General features: G+C 43.2%; 1 protein-coding gene across 3 annotated transcripts in view; it reads right to left on the bottom strand.

Moving 5' to 3' along the window:
- THRB (thyroid hormone receptor beta) overlaps positions 1-17,984 on the bottom strand; it is a 166,132-nt gene that overhangs the window by 142,766 nt on the left and 5,382 nt on the right. Inside the window, exon 1 of one of the 3 annotated variants that reach the window (XM_054273750.1) lies at positions 10,863-10,880. The exons of 1 other annotated variant lie outside the window; for it this stretch is intronic. The gene's annotated coding sequence lies outside the window, so the exon portion shown is untranslated. Of the gene's footprint in view, positions 1-10,647; positions 10,698-10,862; positions 10,881-17,984 lie in introns of those variants that run through there. One more of the 3 variants, XM_054273749.1, reaches the window with a different exon arrangement.

Consider the following 17,984-nt stretch of genomic DNA (forward strand, 5'->3'; position numbering starts at 1 on the left):
TATTCAACAATGAGATTCCACATTATAACAGAAAAAGTAAAAATAGAACAAAACCAAAGCCTAAGGTAAGGGTCAGAAAAAAAATACATAAGAGCATGGTATAAATTTAATCCCCAAATCAAGATATTAGACTTGCCATATACACAGATGCAGATGGCTGGGTATACTGATTCCAAATTTAGCACTGTAGATAAAATTACTTCCATCTTAAAAACACCCTGTAAGCAGATAATTTTGCTCAGAAAACTGTTGAGCTTTGGAAAACAGCAAGCTTGTATCACCTACCTTTATCTTTGCCTTTCTCGATTCTCCAGCCATAATAGCCACTGAAGACAATCTCATAAAGTTTCATTTTGGAGTGCTGACCCCGATTTCAAACATTGCAGGAAGACATGCATTTATTTAACACATGTAATGCTGACCCAATTTAAAAAATCATTGCTGGGATCATTGCTTTTTCTTTCTGACTTTTCACTTCTGGGCACTACTTAAGGTCATAATCTGCCTGTAATATTCACTGAGACTTTTTCACACGGAAGTGAGGCAGTAATTCCACCCCTTTGATATTATTAAAAAGGTAGCTTGTTCACCACTGGGAACATCACTGCATAAAACACAATTCCAAGTAAACTGACAGTATAGCACCGCAAAGACTGCTGGCTGTAACTTACTAGCTCAGATTTGCTATGCTGAGACAGAATATAAAAGGTGTGACACCAGACATCATTTTTTCTGACTCAAAACGTATCCACCAAAAAAATGCAAAAAGCATGCAGCAAACACGAATCCCTGAAGATTATCCTCACAGATACAGATAACCTCAATAAAAGTTAAGCGATTAAACACTAACTTCTGATCTGTCCATCTGCTTTCCCCACTTTGTCCTGCTCTCCACATGGGAAAACAGGTGAGGTCTTGAATTACTCATATATAGCTCTGTAGTTTTGCCCACACCCTTCTTCCTGTTACACCATCACCCAAGTGTTGTGAAATCTGGAGCTCCTAACAGAGATTGCAGATTTTAACTTCACACAGCAATAGGTAAAAGCTTAGTCCTGTTCTATCACATGCCTTGTAACATCTGCCAGCTTGAATCTCTCAAATTCTTCCTGCCTAATGCTCTTTCTGAGTTTAAATATTTCTTCTCTTAAAGAAGAGAAAACCCAACACTGAGGTTTCCATAGTCCTAATTTGCAAATTGTTTCAAGCACTTTTAGATTAGATTACCCTCCAAAGCAAACAGAGTAATGCCATACTACTCTCATGTCCCAAACACAGACGGTCCTAACACTGTGCAGGGCTCACAATGCCTTTGCTTCTTTCAGCTGCCCATGCTCACACAAACAGCTTTCACTGACTCCAGGAGATCTTTGAAAAAGTATGGGATGTTCCACCCATCCAGAGCTATTTAAAGGAGCAAGACCTAAAGAAATATTGACAAGATTTGGCATGATGTATAAGGAAGCACTTAGCAAGTAAACATTAGAAAAGAAAATCAGTCTGTAGATTTGATCTTGTAGATATGGGCTTCAGTGGCAAAAGTCTCCCTTTACATATCTTTCGCACACCATCAAATAATTAATTCATCTGCAGAGACTTGTGATCATCAAAACCGACTACAGCTATATTTATACAGACATGTTTGGAAGAGGCTGAGGTCAAGTTAAATTGGCTTGGAGTTGAACTTCACAAAGAGGAGTCCAAGCTTTTTGTCTTATTGCACACTATGTTTGCGCAGCCAGCAAGCAATACACTGTCAGCAATCCAATTCCCCTTTTCCTTCTATCTCCACCATAAATTGATGATCAACCTTCCTGCTAGTTCTAAGCTGAGGGAATAAACTGTTAAAAATATTGAGAAATTTTTTTTTTCAGGAAAAAGGCAGCCTGCACTGTTATAGTAAAACACAGGTCAAACTAATGTAAACTTCTATTATAGGCATGAGTTTCTAGCTGCCATTTGTGGATGAGCTCTATCTATGAGCAAAGGTAAAGAGATGTCTGGTACATGCCTGGCTGCCAGCCAGTGTCCACACTGGTCCCCACAGGGCTGCCTCGTGAGCAGGAGTAGCAGTAATGGCACAGGGAAGATTGCTTGAGCTCAGGTTTTGTGGCTGCAATTCCAACACTTTCTTGCTTTCAGAACTTGGGTTTCTTGCTAGAGAGACAAGTAACCCTAGAAAGAGACTTCTGTAAATGCACTGGGAGCCAAACTGGACAGCAAAGTTTGAGGGAGAGGGGAGGGCAAAGGTTCACAGAGTAGTCTGCTTATGTAAATTTATCTCTTTACATTTACATTCGTATGAGCAAAGTATAATCAGAAAATTACTACTAAACAGCAGGCAAGTTCTGGCTCCTTTTTAATCCTATGATTCTTTCTATGGGATCAAAGGCAATGATCCTGAGAATTGGCCTCTTATGTGAAAGGTGAGAGCATGAATTCTCTTTCTAAGTTTTAAGTAAGCTCATAACTCTGATCTGTGCATGGAAAATATATTTAGAGCACCTTTTAAAATTACAGAGGAGCTTCAGTAGTTTGTGTAGACAGAAGCTCTGTTAATTTGGTATAAATTCATAATTTTTTTTTACTCTCTTTAATTTATTATGGGGAAGCCTGGCATACCAGCTTAATTTGAAAGTGTGCTTTACACTTTCCATTGAATTAATCTACCTTAAATTATTCTGTACTTCCCTCAGCTCTATCAAAGAGAACTGCGATTCTCTTTCAAAACGTTTTCAGAAAATTTCAGTCAAGGAATGCCTGAGGCTGCAGACTGTCCATTCCACCACCTGCTCAATCAAGCAGGGCCACCTGCAGCAGGTTGCCCTGGACCATGTCCACCTGTTTTTTAGTATCCCCAAGGATGGAGGTGTCACAATGCCCTCTGGGCAACCTGTACAAAGAGTCATGCTATTTCTGCAGAAGTAGCAAAGGAAATGTTTAGAGTTGGGCTTTTTTCTATATGCCAAATTTTAAATTTTTTTTCTTTCAACTATTTAAATTCTATTCATTGGAAGAGGACCAGTAATTTGGAAAGGAAGGACCTTATGACAAGGATGAATCCTGCTGTCCCAGTGAAAATAATAGTCTAGTCAAAAAGGGAAAGTGGCTTGCCTAAGTTTATGTGTACTTCACAAACATTTCTTGTAGTATGTGGGAAAAAACCCCCATGTTTCATCCAGATTCTGGAATTTATAAGCTAGCATGGATTTTAGAAGATATTAAGACATCTGAAAAGAGAAGGGAGTGCACTCCATATATGTATGGTTTTCCATGTACATGGTTCCATGCAAGGAAAGTGGTGCTGAAGGGAAGCCACTGCAGAGCCAAAGCAAGGAGACTTACCCATGTCACTGCAAGTAGGATGGAGAGATGAGGATGGCTAGCCCAGGGAACTGCTCTCTATAGACAGTATGACCAGAGCCCTTCCTCCCTTGGGAATTACAGAATCCAGCACTTTCCTTTCCCCAGGTCATGCTATTCCCTTTCATGCCTAACCTCCAAGCACAGAAAGCACTTCCCAAATCTAAGAGAGCGCTTTGATATGAGGTCTGTTGAAGAGATAACAGCAGAAGATCCTTCTGCCTTGCAAAACACACTCCCACCATCCACCCACTGGAAAGTCATGGCCAGAATGGCTGCGAGCGCATTCCCCGCATCCTACCGTGAGAGTGGCAGCGGCTGAGATTCATCTTCCCTGGGCAGAGGATGAAAGCACACAGGCTTCCAGGGAGGCCTGACTATCAGAGCAGTCTCTGGGTTCTCCCAGAGTTCAATGCAAATTAAGACAGCTGCCATCAAGATGGTATCTTGTGCAACAACCTACTCGGCAAGAAAGAAGGCTTCATGCATTTTTGGAGGCTACAGAGGCTCACCATTTATGTCCAAGTCTCACAGCACGGGGCAGTGCTCACATGCACAGCCAGCAGAACTGCCAGGTAAGGCTGCCAGGCAGGGAGATGCCAAATGGCAGTGAAGACAAAAAAACCTCAAATAACTCAATACTCAGTAATGCAAAAAGTCAAGAAGGCAAAAGCACGGGTTCTGGTCAACAAAACGGCAAGTGGCACTCCTTGGGCTTATCCCTTCTGGTGGCAAGAAGATCCTGTAAGAAAGAACCAGGTGCATGGCAGCTGCCCTCAACATCAGCTAGATTCAGAACTGTGACAGGATGACAGTGCCAAGTGACAGGATGTTCTAAGGGGAAAAAAGGTCAAGGATGCTATCTCCATGCATAAGACTCTTCAAAAAAATGAAATGTCTCTAGCATCCCTCTCCCATTTCTGGCAAAGGAGAAAAGTGTGAAGTGTCTGAGGCATGGGACTAGGGGCAGGGGAAACAGGAGAAGCAAGAGAAATAAAGAGAGCTAAACAGTTTGCAACAATTAAATAAAAAGTTGGGTGGTCAGGTTAGATACCTTCATGGTGCAGAGGTGATTTTCAACTAAAATTTACAACCTGTGAAAAATTACTGTTACACATGTGTAATGCACAGGCAAGGACCACACGCCCACAATATTCTACATAACCAACTGCACTCCCTGTGATCTGATCCCAAGTTTCCTGGTTTTAAAATAAATTTAAGAGGAGGTTTCAAGGATGGCAATTGTTACATAGGGTTAAACACCCTGAAAAGAGATGTAATACCATCCATGGACTCTAAAGCTTAGTTTACCTGCATATATTCAAAGAGGCCTGAATTAAAGCTGCATATCAAACCCTAATTATGGTATTTCTTCTCCTTTCTTTAACCTTAATAATCAGCAACTTCTACAGTTAAATAGTTGCTCCAAATCCTCTAGCCCAAGCTGTTTTATTCTGGTCACATAGAAAATTTCAATAAAATAAATCACTTCAGTAAGTCACATCAGTGAATTGGGCACAACACAAAATACATGCAGTTCAGCACTGCACAGGAAGCACTCTCTGTTCCAGACACAATTTTCTCTGTATTTTTAGAAATAAAATTATACTTTAATATTTAATGAAGTAATTATTTTGCTTTAATAATTAAATTTGTCACAAATACTCTGCAGGGGAATATTCTTTCAGTGCATATGTGCGTGCTCATGTATATTCTGGAATTACATGGATACAACCCTGTACAGACTCTTTCCCTGTTTATCTAACTGGATAATGCATTTCACCTTATCTTCTTTTAATGAGAAAAAATGCAGTGTAGAAAGCAAGACACCTAACTTATAAAATAAGGCTCAAGATAAACCCTTCAATTTCCTGAAGGGAGGAACACAGTTATTTTAAGAATTATACATAAATGCTACAGCTCATAATTATACTTTGAAGCACCTTGCACACAAACATGCCACATCTTTTTTAAGATGTATGAAATATTAAAAATAAAACAGAGCCAGGGACAAGCTAATAAATCATGGGAATAAAACTATTTTAATGTAAAGCTAGAAAACACAACAAAGTCATATGAAGGCAATCCCACCTGTCAAAAGTTGCAAGAAGGTAGGCAAATGAACCAGGAATGATTTTGTGCTAAAGGTCAGAGGAAAAAAGCAATGCTAAAGAAGAAATAGCTTAAGTTTATTAGTGGTCATTCTTTCCACTGGTAGGAAACCAAGCAGCAGCAGCAGCACTCCACACCTGCCAAAGCACAGCTGGGCTGGAGCACATGGCAAGGAGCTGGCACAGTGGAATCAAGAGAAACAATGCAAAGAATGGGAGGTGTGGAGATAACAGGATACTAAAGGGGGCCAAGGTGCAAAACCAAGTCAGGGGAAGAAAGATGTGAAGGTCTGCAAATGAAAATGTAAGAAAGGAAAAGGACCACAGTTCAAGAACCTTGTACAGATGTAGATAATCACAGCAAACATGACACACAACTCAAGGAAGCCAACTTGCAATGGAGATGAAAGAAGCTCTTCTTACCCACAGAAGTATATTTTTTCTTGTGAATGTTTTGAAAATGGTTCATCCATATGCATGTCACTAAGATATCAGTTAGTGAGCAATTGTTCAAGGATCCAACTACTTACGTAGCTGACAGATTCTTCTAATTTTCTTCAAAGAGCTCCTTTATTTTCCTACACCACAGCTGTTGCAAAGCACATCTTACTGTCAAGCAACATTGGTGCTGTACCTGTGGCATGCAGTTCATGCCAACCAACTCTCGTGAGGTATCCAAGACAGTTAAACATCAAAAATGAAAAAAAAAAAAAATTAGCAGGTGAGCAGAATGAACTTCTGCCCGAGATAAAACAGTAATCATTGTGTGTGCAAACATACAAGTGATTTGGTTCTACATGTACCAACTTCACTCCACCCAGAAGAAGAAAGACTTACACTTGGTTTGACTCTAAATACACTTGATGAGACATTGATCTTCTTGCTCTCTTTTCTACCTTACTGTTAGGCAGCTTGATAATCAGTCCTTTCATTTCTTCCAATGGAAAAACAGAACCCTAACTTATTGGGTAAGGTTCACCAGAGGACACAGAACAGTTCTGTAGTCTAGAATGATCACACTGCTTTCATGCCTATAATCTAATTATAACATAAGAGTATTTTAGTGCATCAGTAAAAATTATTACAGCTTCTCTATATTTAAGACACGTGAGGACACGAAGTATTTTTTAAACTGTGGTTTAATCCTTTGTTCTTTCATTAGTTCACTAGTTTCACAGGATATTTAATTTCTAATAAGCTAAAATGGGTTAGAGTAAAATGAGAATTTTTATTACCAAAGGCATTCAAAATTGAATACTCAGGTTAAGTTTTGTATGTCAAAAAAACCCATTTTATTTGCTTTCAATTTACTCCTCTCTAGTTGCAGGCTTACGTGCACTTTGGCAGTGTGACCATACACTGAAAAGGTTAACAACAGACACAACTTTTCCAACCAGTCTTTTTACTTGCATTGTCCCCCTACCATGACCATATTTAAATTAAGTAGTTGTGATGAATAGTGGAAACAATCTCATTCACGTGTTGTGAATTAAATGAGAGAAACAACTTATGCAAGACTCAATTACTTTATTCAGAATGTCCTCTTGGACCACATACAACTGATGGAATAACACAGAATTAAAGGAATACAATTGTTTAACCTTTACACAGAAATTTATAGTCTGCCCTTGATTTTAATGACGAAGGTTCTCATAACACATGCAAACATTGTTTGTTTAGTTATCCCTGTACAACACATAAAATCCTAGCTCATCCCTAAGAAGGGAGATTATTTCTCCACTACGCCGTTAATGACAAGTTTAAAAAACACCAGCAGTAGTACTGCCACATTAGTGACCATGTGAATTATTCTGCTAACCCTTTTGATGGGATAAATTAAGCCAAGGAGTTCCCGGGACTAAGACTTCCTCACCCACCCAGAGGCATTCCTTCAGTTAAGCAGATATAAGGAAAGCACCTTGGTGACTTGGCAGAATTCTGCTGTCATACACCTGAAGAGTTACCAAACAGCTTTTATTTATTTACTTAAATGAGGCCATGCAGGAGAGAATCTAGTATTACACACATAGCCATTTCTGATATTTGGAAAGAAGGGAATGAAGATGAATAGTGGAACTATTAGGAAAATCCTTCCTGACTGATCCTCCGACCATTGCTGACAGTGAATTCACACATTTGGATCCTGGCCATAATCTCTGCAAACCCTAGGCATGGATGTGCTGCCTCAGTCCCTGCAGGTAGGTGAAGAATGCCCCAGCACTATCTCCACTCTTCCTCCAGAGGCCAGATTCTCATGTGTTTTGGAAATCCCACAGGAAAAAGGACAAGATGGAGAAAAGATGCAGCTCTGCACTGCTACCCTGCACCTTGCAGGGTGCTTTTTGCCACAACAGCCATCTCTCATTTAAGAGCAAATTAGTTTGGCTGGGAAGATTAGCACTTTCCAAGTACTAGGAGGAAATCCAAGGCATGAGGGCTCACAGTGATTGTGTTTCACCTGCCTTCCCTCATCTCAGCCTATTTACCTGAGCTTCTTTCACATGCATGTCTCTTTTGCCTTCTTCTACTCTAAGTAACAAGCAAACCCCAAATCAGTGAACCAGAATATGATGGTGGAGAGATAATGAGCTCCAGAATTTCCTTTTCCAAGGAGCCAAAATTCCCGGCCTCACCCTTCCGGTGGCAAATGAGATTCTTGCTGGAGGACGTCCTGCCTCAAATCAGGTGGGTTTTTTTGAGGTTTCATCCCTTGACTCCCTTCCAAATGGAATCAAATTTCAAGACAACAAACTCTGACAAACTTCCATGATTTAAGTTTAACAGTCCTTCTCCTCCCTACTTTCTCTTGGCTGGGGTTTTACATATAGCCAAGAGGAAAAATCCTGCTCATCATCAACAAAAGGGAAGCCAGGAGAAGATATATGCCTACCACAGGTATGTGTTATTCTGCAAGCTTCTTCACAGAACACCAGTATGTGTTATCACTAACAACATTCTCCTCTTCACATTTGTAAGGAAAAAACCCCAAAACACAAAAGACAGCAAACAACCATATATACTGGGCAAGGGAAGTACAACATGGACATCAGAGAAAGCATGTGTTATGACATAAGATGTCCAGCTCCTGCAAGGACTTCAAAAAATACCTGAAGAAACCTGTCTTCAGTGTAAGCAGCCTTCAGAAAAAGCACTTTCAATTTTTGCAAAATTGCCCACGTCATACTCACATAATAGGAAATGATCAGATAATAAAATTAATGCTGCAGCATGTAAGAGAGCAAATAAAAGCACCACCACTTTCTACTAAGCAAAAGAACATTCTCACAAAGAAAGAGACAGCACACAAAAAAATTGACTTTACGTAATGACTTGGATATGCAGAGAATTTCAAAAGGACTGAACAATTTGGAGTAGCAATGATATGCTAAACACCAGCTCATACAAGATTCTATCCAAAATCAGTAAAAATCAATGGCAGATTTTCCATCAACTCTAACAGACTTTGGTTTGAGCCCTTTCAGTTCTGGAAATCAGAGTCCACAGAGTTAAAAGCAGATGAAAACCACAGCTAAATCCTGCCTTTTCCACCATGGAGCCATAAGACATTTGAATTTCCATCCAGCAGCAGCGCCCTTGGTTTCACAACTGGTACGTCAGGACTAGATTATTCCATCATTAGCAAGTAACAATGGAACACACCAGCTCATCCAAAGGTCACCAATTCAAATAAACTGGAAGAAGGCTGAGACTAATTTAAGGGTCCTGGGACTAATATGAAGGGTGATTTCATGCCAGTTGGCAGAAAAGAAAAAAAGCCTTGTCAGGAAGGAAGTAGGCAAATGCAGTTTCACAAAACTTTTGTTGTTATTGCATCTTAAACAGCTGTTCTATGAGAAAGTGAAGGGCTAAACTTTCCAGTGATTTCCTCCAGGTTCTTCACTTTAAAATGGCTACACATTCAGATAGCTGTGATATTTAGAGTTCAAAGTAAGGGACAGAACTCAAGCCTCTCTGTGAGGCAACGCAACTAACCAATGCAACTGCATTGATTATGGTAAAATCTCCTGAAAATTACCTTGTTATTATAGAAATTTCTTGTAAAAGAGCAAACCCTTTGCTCTGTTGTTATGGTTTTTCTTCTCAAATGTTTATTCAGAAGGGAAAACAGGAACCAGAAAATCTACAAAATTGTCTCAACATACAAGTAGTACTGAACTGTAAAAGGAAAACAAACCATTTTTTATAAAAATATCCAGTCTATCAATTATGCAAGCATATATTTACGACAGACTAAGTTTTGTAAATAAACGCTAAATATGTTACTATAACTAGCAGATGGCTCAGTTCGAATGCACGAATTTTGTGTTAAAATACTAAAGGGAACACGGCTTATACTGTAGAAAAAAAATGTCCCGTTTGCCTTCCTGGTCAGACCCGGTATTTTTACAGCATTTTTAACCTGTGTTTCGCCTTCCTCCATCCGCATCACAGGAGGGGAAACAAGGTTTCGGGGGACCACGCGGCAATGGGGCTCCTACCACTCACCCGAACAGGTGCGATCCCTCCTTCCTACCAGCACCTCGCCGACAATTTTGCCTTTTCCTTTTTACTCGTACGCTGCCTGATCAATCCACCCACTACAAGCCTTCCTCGTCTATATCCAGTTAACAATTAACACATTTGGCTTTTTAACTTCGCGGATTTCTGTCGTTGTCGTCGCCGCCGCTTTAGAAAGTCAAATAGAAAACTTCAATGGATAAACTCTTAACGGGGAAATACCACCTATGCTGCAAACATAAATAAATCAGGACGCGCCGGCAGCCGCTCCCCCCGCGGTGATGAATACCGGCGGTGCCGCGGCTCCCTCCCTCGCTGCCTGCCTGCCCTCCCGGCCGGGCCGCGCCGCCGCTCGCCCCCCGCCACCCCCGGATGCTGCTGCTGCTGCGGGCGGGCGGGCGGCGCCCCGACGGCCCGGCGGAGCTCCGTCCCCGGCAGCGTTTGCGCGCCGCTGCCGCCACCGCTCTCCCCGCCGGTGACGGCTAAATATAGTGAGCGGCCGGGAGCGCGGCTCGGCTCCCCCGCGCTCGCCCCGCAGCTCCCCGGGGCGCTCCGGGACGCCAACCTGCGGAGCCGGCAGCCCCCGCTCGCCCACGCCCGCGGTGGGGCGCGCTGCCCGCCGAGCGCAGCCCGCGGACTGACCCGCGGCACTTACCGCGGAGCGCTGCCCCGCGCCGCTCGCCGCCCGCCCTCCCGGGCGCGGTGCGGTGCCTCTCGCCGCGTCCCTCCCGCCAGCCGCCGTCTGGCTGCGGACGTGACCTGGATTCCCCCCGCCTGCGCCGCCGCCTCCCGCGGGGCCGCGCACACGCCGCGCCGCGCTGCGCCCCCCCGGCCCGGCCCGGCCCCGCCCGCCCCGCCGCCAGCGCTCACCTCCGGCCGCGGCCACCCGACCCGACCCGCCTCGCCGCGCCTCCCGCCGCCCCGAGCGACGCGCGGCGGAGCGGAGCCCAGCGCTGGTTACGCAACGCGCCCCGCGGCCCCTCCGCGCCGCGGAGAGGGTCGCCGGTAGGCGGGCGCGGGGCGGAGGGAAACCGCGGCGGAGCCGGAGCCGAAACCGCCCCCGGCGGCCACTTGTAGCGCCGCTGGAGCCGGGATCCCCCCGCGGGCGGTGCCCGGCAGGGCGGGCCCCGGGGCGCCGCCGGTGACCGCTTCGCCCCGGGGGCTCGGGCGGAGAGGTGCGGGCGGCGAGCGGCCGCGGGCCCCGGGGGAGCCGCTGCGCGGGCACCGCGGCGCTTCTCTGCTTCGAGTATTAAAATCCCGTGATCGCGGGTCGTCCTGTCAGAGCGACACGGGCACGGGAAAGGAGGAGGATTCCCCGCGCTTTGAGGCCGAAGGCAGCGGCCCCCGCTAACAACTGTGCCGCGCCTCAGCCTCCGGAGCGGGCAGCCGGGGCAGTCGCGGCGCTGCGCAAACACGAAGTTAAAGGGCTTGTTGATGGCACGTCCCGCATCCGGCTGGGTTGTCCCGCTGTTGACTCGCATGCTTTTCCCATGGGCTTTGGCCAGGCACACCCTGCTGCGAGGCTCTATCCCAAGGGTGCGGGCAGCCTCGGTGGCTGCCGGCGGCTGGCTGTCCCCTCTCTGCACAGATGCCCAGTGAGGGCTCTCTCCTTGCCCCTACATCTCTGAGCTGGGGGAGCCAAGGGTCAGGGTGTGAGGGCAGCTGACAGCTGGTCCATGCAGGAGTCAGGAATGGCTGTAACCGGCACACCGGCTCTGACAGGAAAATGAAGACTGATGGGGCCTCTGGGCTACAAAACCGGGGTAAATTGGGTCTCAGAAACATGATCACCCCACCTCAGGCCAGCACAAGCGCTGCTCCTTGCTCTTAGCAAGGCAAGCAGGTCTGGGAGTCTGTAGGTTTCCTGGCCTTCAGTGCTGCTCAGAAGAATGTTCTCAGAAAAAGATGACAGTACATCCCCACCAGCCATCTCTAATTCATGAGGCAGGGAAAGCAAGGAAGAAGTACCCAGAGTCTCATTAGCAGCTATCAGCTTGAGCGAGTAAGATGGCGTCTGAAGTAACAGGCGTGAAAGCAATAGCTACTTGAAAGAATAAGATCAGTTTGTTTTTCCTTAAGGAATTACAAGAATATTAAAGCCTTCTTGCAGTTATAAATCATTTAATGCAAATCATTTAATCCAAACAGAATTTTTACAGGCTCATGAGGCTCACTCATTTTGCCAAGAGTGAGTCATGTACAAATAAAATGAAACCAACAAAGAAAAGAGCTCTCATACCATGTGTATGTGGGTGATCCTTTGAAAAACTTGTAATTATTTTTTAACTCTACCACAGCCAGGAAGACAGGTTTGTAAAGCAAGAGCAAACCTTGATAGCTGTAGCCCATCCACATGTACTTCTTCCTTCACCCAGAAAGTAACACAACAGATCCCTTGTCGGGCTAACAACAGCAGTGTATCAGCAGTCCCCCAAATGCTGTGATTTCAAACCCAGTTGTGTGTTGACATACCGAGGCAGCAAAAGACTTTTCAAAAAAATTAAAATAATGTTAAGTGATTAATACTTAGTAAAAGATTGCAGTAGGCAGTAAATCCCCTCCCTAACTTACGGGTTAGTTAAGGACTTGAGTTAGACTTCATTCTTCACTCCCCATGTCATAAATATGTGCTGCTAAACACAGCGCAGCATGAGCCAGTGGGGTGGTGATGCACTGCTCTGAAATGACTAAAATGCAGGGACACAAAGCCATGTGACGGTGAGAATGGGAGCCTTAAAATGTGTCATCATCCCCATCGAATGCAACTGACACAGAACGCCATTCACTGATGGCAGGAGCAAATATTTGTGCATACTGTAGAGGTACGGCTTCCTCCTATATTCTGATTCCAATTCCCTGCACCTTTTGGAAAAGATATGTCAAAGTATTTTGAAATGTTCCTCTAGGCACCTACTTTGCATGAGGACAGATGCTCCTGGGTCCTCACATGACCACAGTTTCTCTACTATCTGCTTAGGCAGAAGATGATACTTGCATATGAACTGTAAGTCCCCAGACTTGGGAAATCCAGGACCCTAAGCCCTCAGCAACTTTCACTATCAATGCTCCCCCCAAGTGCCTGAAACACCACTCCTGTCTGGCAGAAGGAAAGGTCCTGTTGTTCTCTTTGAGTTTCAGGGATGTGCTGGACTACCATGCGTTCACATAAATGCTTTTCTTATGCCTGGCATAAGGGCTCAGTACAAGTGCAGGACATGTCAAAGAGCCTCTGAAACCCTGCAGCGTCTGTGCTGCCTGACCTGGAGCGGGCACTAAAGAGGGAGGGAGGAGCAGAGGGAGGCAGGGCATAGTTTGTACCAGGACAGCAATGGCAGCGTTTCCCTCCTCTCCGAGAAGCAGAGCTCAGGTCATGTACAGGCACAATTTCCCTCTGCATCAGTTATGCACAGCCCATGACTGTGCACAAATGCAGGAGCCAGAAACTTCCCCTCAATCAAAAAGTGACCTAACATTGACCTCATCAAATGCCTGATAGCTGGTCCAGGCATGCCTAGGATGTGTCCAGCTCTGAGGTGAGCTGGAAGGGAATCTGTACACCTTTCAGGGCATGAGGCTCTTATCAATGAAACCTTATTCTTTCTCTTGCATTTTAACACAACAACTTAGTTTGGTACCTCGGTGGATTTCAGCTTTTTATCCTTTATTGCTCTCAATTTACTTTTCCCCCTAAGTAGTTTTTGTCTGGCTTTCACACCTTAGGGCTGGGCAAAGGGGAGAGCTTCAGTTTCTTTGGGCTTTCTAAGGGTAATGGACATTGAGCATCTGACATGACCTACCAGATTTCCTTGTTACTGGTTGGTTTGTTTTGCTTTACTGATCTTTGATTTAGACTGGTTGTTTGGCACATCAGTTCTGATGCAAATGACTTTGTGTTTTTCTCAGGAGTACTACACACCTCACCTGTTCCATTTTTAATTTTTTTGTACACAAGCAGGCAGAGAGCACGGGCAATGAAACGTGAGCTAAGCTGAATCACTTGACCACCTAGCACACATTATCTGGTGGGCAGGGGACCCCCTAATGAAGGAGGGTCTTACAAGCAGCACAGGTTTTATTTGCAATTTCCCAGGCCTCTTGCTTCCTGAGTGCTACAGTGCATGAGGAGACACGGTGATTAAAAATGAAAACAATCACAGTAAAGCATTTCCAAAATTACTCCAGTCTGCTGATTAAATGAAAACTTCACCTTTTGGCAGACAAAGAGAATCCAAAACATTTTGTTTTGAAAGTGTTAAAAGGAATGTGAAAATCAGGAAGCATACATGCCCCTTTTCATTTTTAGACTACCAGGAGTGAGTCAGCACAGCAGGAAAGCATCCTGTGTGAGTCCCTCTCTAAATGATGGATAATCAGTGCTTAAACACACAACAAAACTGATGGGCAGTATGTGACTGCAATGACTTTAGATTAATTTCATTTATTATTTATGCTAACTGAGGCCAGTCTTCTCTACATTCACTACAAAACATTTTGGTGTTAACTGAAGGTATTTGGCCAACATCCTTTAGTCTTTGTCTGGGGCAAATATCCATTTCCTGGAAAAAAAAAATAGAAAATAAACCAGTAGTACTACATACTCTTTCTCTTCCTCTTTATTTTCCATTTTCCAATAGAGTGTAATATATGTCTGTTTCAAGAATTCTGGGGAATATAAAAATAACCTAATGTAATAATGCTTTGTTTTTGTACATAGATCCAATTCCATCCTACCACCAGAACTCAAGGGGAACCAGAGCGGATGTGTGAGAACAGAAGAGAAATGAATGAAAATTGAGACAAATAGGAAAGAAAAATAAATAACAAGAAGGAAAGCAAAAGGGAGAGAAACAAATCTGGAGGCACACTCTAACCTCCAATGCACAGCTCATATCCATTTTCGATCTGTCATGAAAAAACACAGCAGGGAATTTTTTTCAAGTTATGCAGGGTTGCACATGACACAGGAAATTAGTGCTCAGTCCAGAAAACCAAATGAACACAGGCAAAAAAATCTGAACTGAAAGAAAACAGTAAGATTAAATTATTTTCAAAAAATTTTTAAGATCTGTGTTTCTAAATTGCAGCAAGAAAGTATTGGCAAAAATAGGTCTCAGCTCTCCTAGACAGAAGCCAGCTTCCAGACTAAACAGGAATTTATGTATGTTCTCCTTTTTATTGCAAAAGATATTTTACTAAAAAAGGCTATTTGGACTGTTATCAAAGGATGATGTGGAGGTTCAAGAAAGTTCAAAACGGATCAGACAATTTATGGTCAACAAGTCCATCAATGGCCAATAAACATGATGATGCAATCCAGTGAAATTTCTGGTTTAGGAAATTCCCATATCCTCTGACTGCCAGAAGTTAGGAGATCCTACACTTTTTCTATTTCTTCCAGTCTTTTTGCAAGCATCCTCTATTCATCAGCCAAGGGCAACTGGGCTAGATGAGATACTGGAGTAAATAAAACCAGTAGTTCATTCTTATTCTCTAAAAAGATTAGCAAGACCATTCTTGTCCTAGTGCCATCTGTGATGATTTTTTTAATGAGTCATGGCTCCAAATTTCATGATAGTGGACCTAGTTTGGATTTTCCAAAAATACATATCAGAAGCAACTTCACATTAATAAATTAATATTAATGCAAAAAGTAGATGATAAAGGACAGGTTTCAGTAGCTCAGATCTGTAGCTTTTCCATCATGCCAAATGGGATGGTCAAGGAGCACACTAGTAAGGACAGCCCACCAGGCAAGAAGAAATAGCATTTAACTGGCCTGCAGAAAAACCTCTGGTTTGAAGTGGTTGTGGCAGCACCAAAGGCTTGCCACACAGTTCCCTTTCAGCAGTGGACAAGGGACATCTCTTTTGAGAAGAATCAAGTGAAGAGTGAACACAGCTGGGAGAGAAGGTGGAGTGGGAAGATGTGTGGAGGTCCCATTGAAACCAGATCCCTTGTCCCAAACTACAGTGGTTTCAGTTAAAAGATTAGGGCTTGGAAAGGCTCCTTCAGTTGGAATAATTATAACTGGGTTACTCTGAGGCAAAGCTAAAACACACTGAGGAGAGTCTTGATTTTGGAGGCCTGACAGAAGCAAGAGCTTTGCAAGTTCTCTCATTCCTAATCCAAGACCATATGGAGCTCAACTACCAGGTGGGTGGGTGCATTAATTGAGGGATCGTGCAGCTCGTCCTATTCTAAACCAACTTGTTCTTCATAAGCAATCATTACTATGGAAAAGAGAGCAAGAAACATAGACATGCTGGGAAACAACCTCCACCTCAGAGTAAAAATAACAAAATCTAGGAATTGAGATTCAACCTTTCTACTAAGTTCAGAACAGAGAGCAGAAGCCTGCTGTCTCTACTCTGGGGAAGATTAGGTCATCTACTCATTTCAGTAAGTAAAAACATGTAAAATAATGCTCTATAATCTTCCCATTCATCCTCCGTTCTTGCTGCAGCAGTATTTCGATAAGTTTTATTTTAGCAGGCCCAACACATGAAACAAATGGGATCACTTTACCATCTTCATCCCGAATCCATTCATAGTTGAATTTCTGGAAGATTTTGGAAATATGCACAGTGTTTTCATGGAAGTATTTTGGTTCCTAAATTCTCTTGAGAGAACTGGGACAGAAATATTACCCTGGTGCTAGCAGAAATGCTATAATGGATAGTGCTATAATTCTATTCATTTAGATCAGGTTGCCATTTTTTTGCCTCAAGTGTAGCGCATAGTGTAGTATATGTACCTGCTCAGTGTAATATGCAGTGCTGGTAGATTTTCAACAGTCATATTTCAGTAAATGCCAAATTAAACTCAATTTGCCTGACATACAAGAGGAAAGAGTCCTCTGAGTGTGATTATGGTCTTCATGTTGTGATATTTATGCTAATAGTGTCTGCAGAAGAAGCAGTTCCTTCCCCTAGAAAACCCGATCTGTCAGGAATCCCAGAAGGTACTTTGGAGGCCAGCTTGAAAAATATCTCTTTAGGAAGGAAGAAGGAAGGAAGAGTCCCGCTTTAGTCAAAACTCTGGCTTCTCAAGTGACCTTCAAGCACTGCAGCAGAGTGGCAGTGTTACCTGGTGTGCATAAAACTTTGCAGAGGGAAGTGCCTCAGTAAAAGCTCTTGCTTGACTTCTAAAGAGTAAATATAGCAACTCATGGCATAGCTATGCATAGCATAGCAGTGCTACACTTTTATTTAGATACCCAGTCAGCTGAAACCCAATAACATGAAGATTAAAACCTTACTTATGTCCCAAATACAATAAGAAGGAGTATGGAAACACCTACACACCTACAGGTCCTTCCTGATGTGCTCAGACCCATGGCTATGAACTCCTGGAAGAAATTAGAAACTGGCACTACTGTAATAGCTGGGTATCTCATTTCTTTAGGATACATCTGAATGAGCAAAACATGAACAAACAAGCAATGGATGAGACAGATAAATTGCTAATTCCAACATGCAGGAACCTCCTGCTTGTTAACTTATCCACCCTAGTCAGTCCTCTGACTGTAGAAAAAACAATCCACCAAATCTATGCTTGTGTACCAGGGAAACAAACAAATTATAAATGCACAGAGACAGGCTGAACCACTTGCATGTTGCTTTTAAATTATCTTTATGAAAACGAGAACTTGGGGAGGAGCTGGGATGATTAGAAACTGATGATGGCATACACTACCGGCTTTTCCTTCCTCCGAACATATCACTTCATGTCTTTAAATTCACTAGGTCTTCAGACACACCAAGGGCAGTTACTTATTCTTTCTAAAAACTTTTAGAAATCTGCTACTTAAACTTCAAGCACTGTGAAAAGGAAATAAACATTTCAGGAAATCGTACCTCTTTAAACCACTCTTTAATAGTCTAATGATTTTTTTAAAAACAACAATTTGAATTTTGCCAAAAGTATCACTACAAACCAGAATTAAAGTGCTTCCCCACCCTGATTATAGAATTACTGAAATAACATAATAAT

The sequence above is a fragment of the Melozone crissalis genome, unplaced genomic scaffold (assembly GCF_028551555.1).
Source record: "Melozone crissalis strain CALT ecotype California unplaced genomic scaffold, PUWL_Pcris_2 ptg000016l_1, whole genome shotgun sequence".
Classification (NCBI taxonomy): domain Eukaryota; kingdom Metazoa; phylum Chordata; class Aves; order Passeriformes; family Passerellidae; genus Melozone; species Melozone crissalis.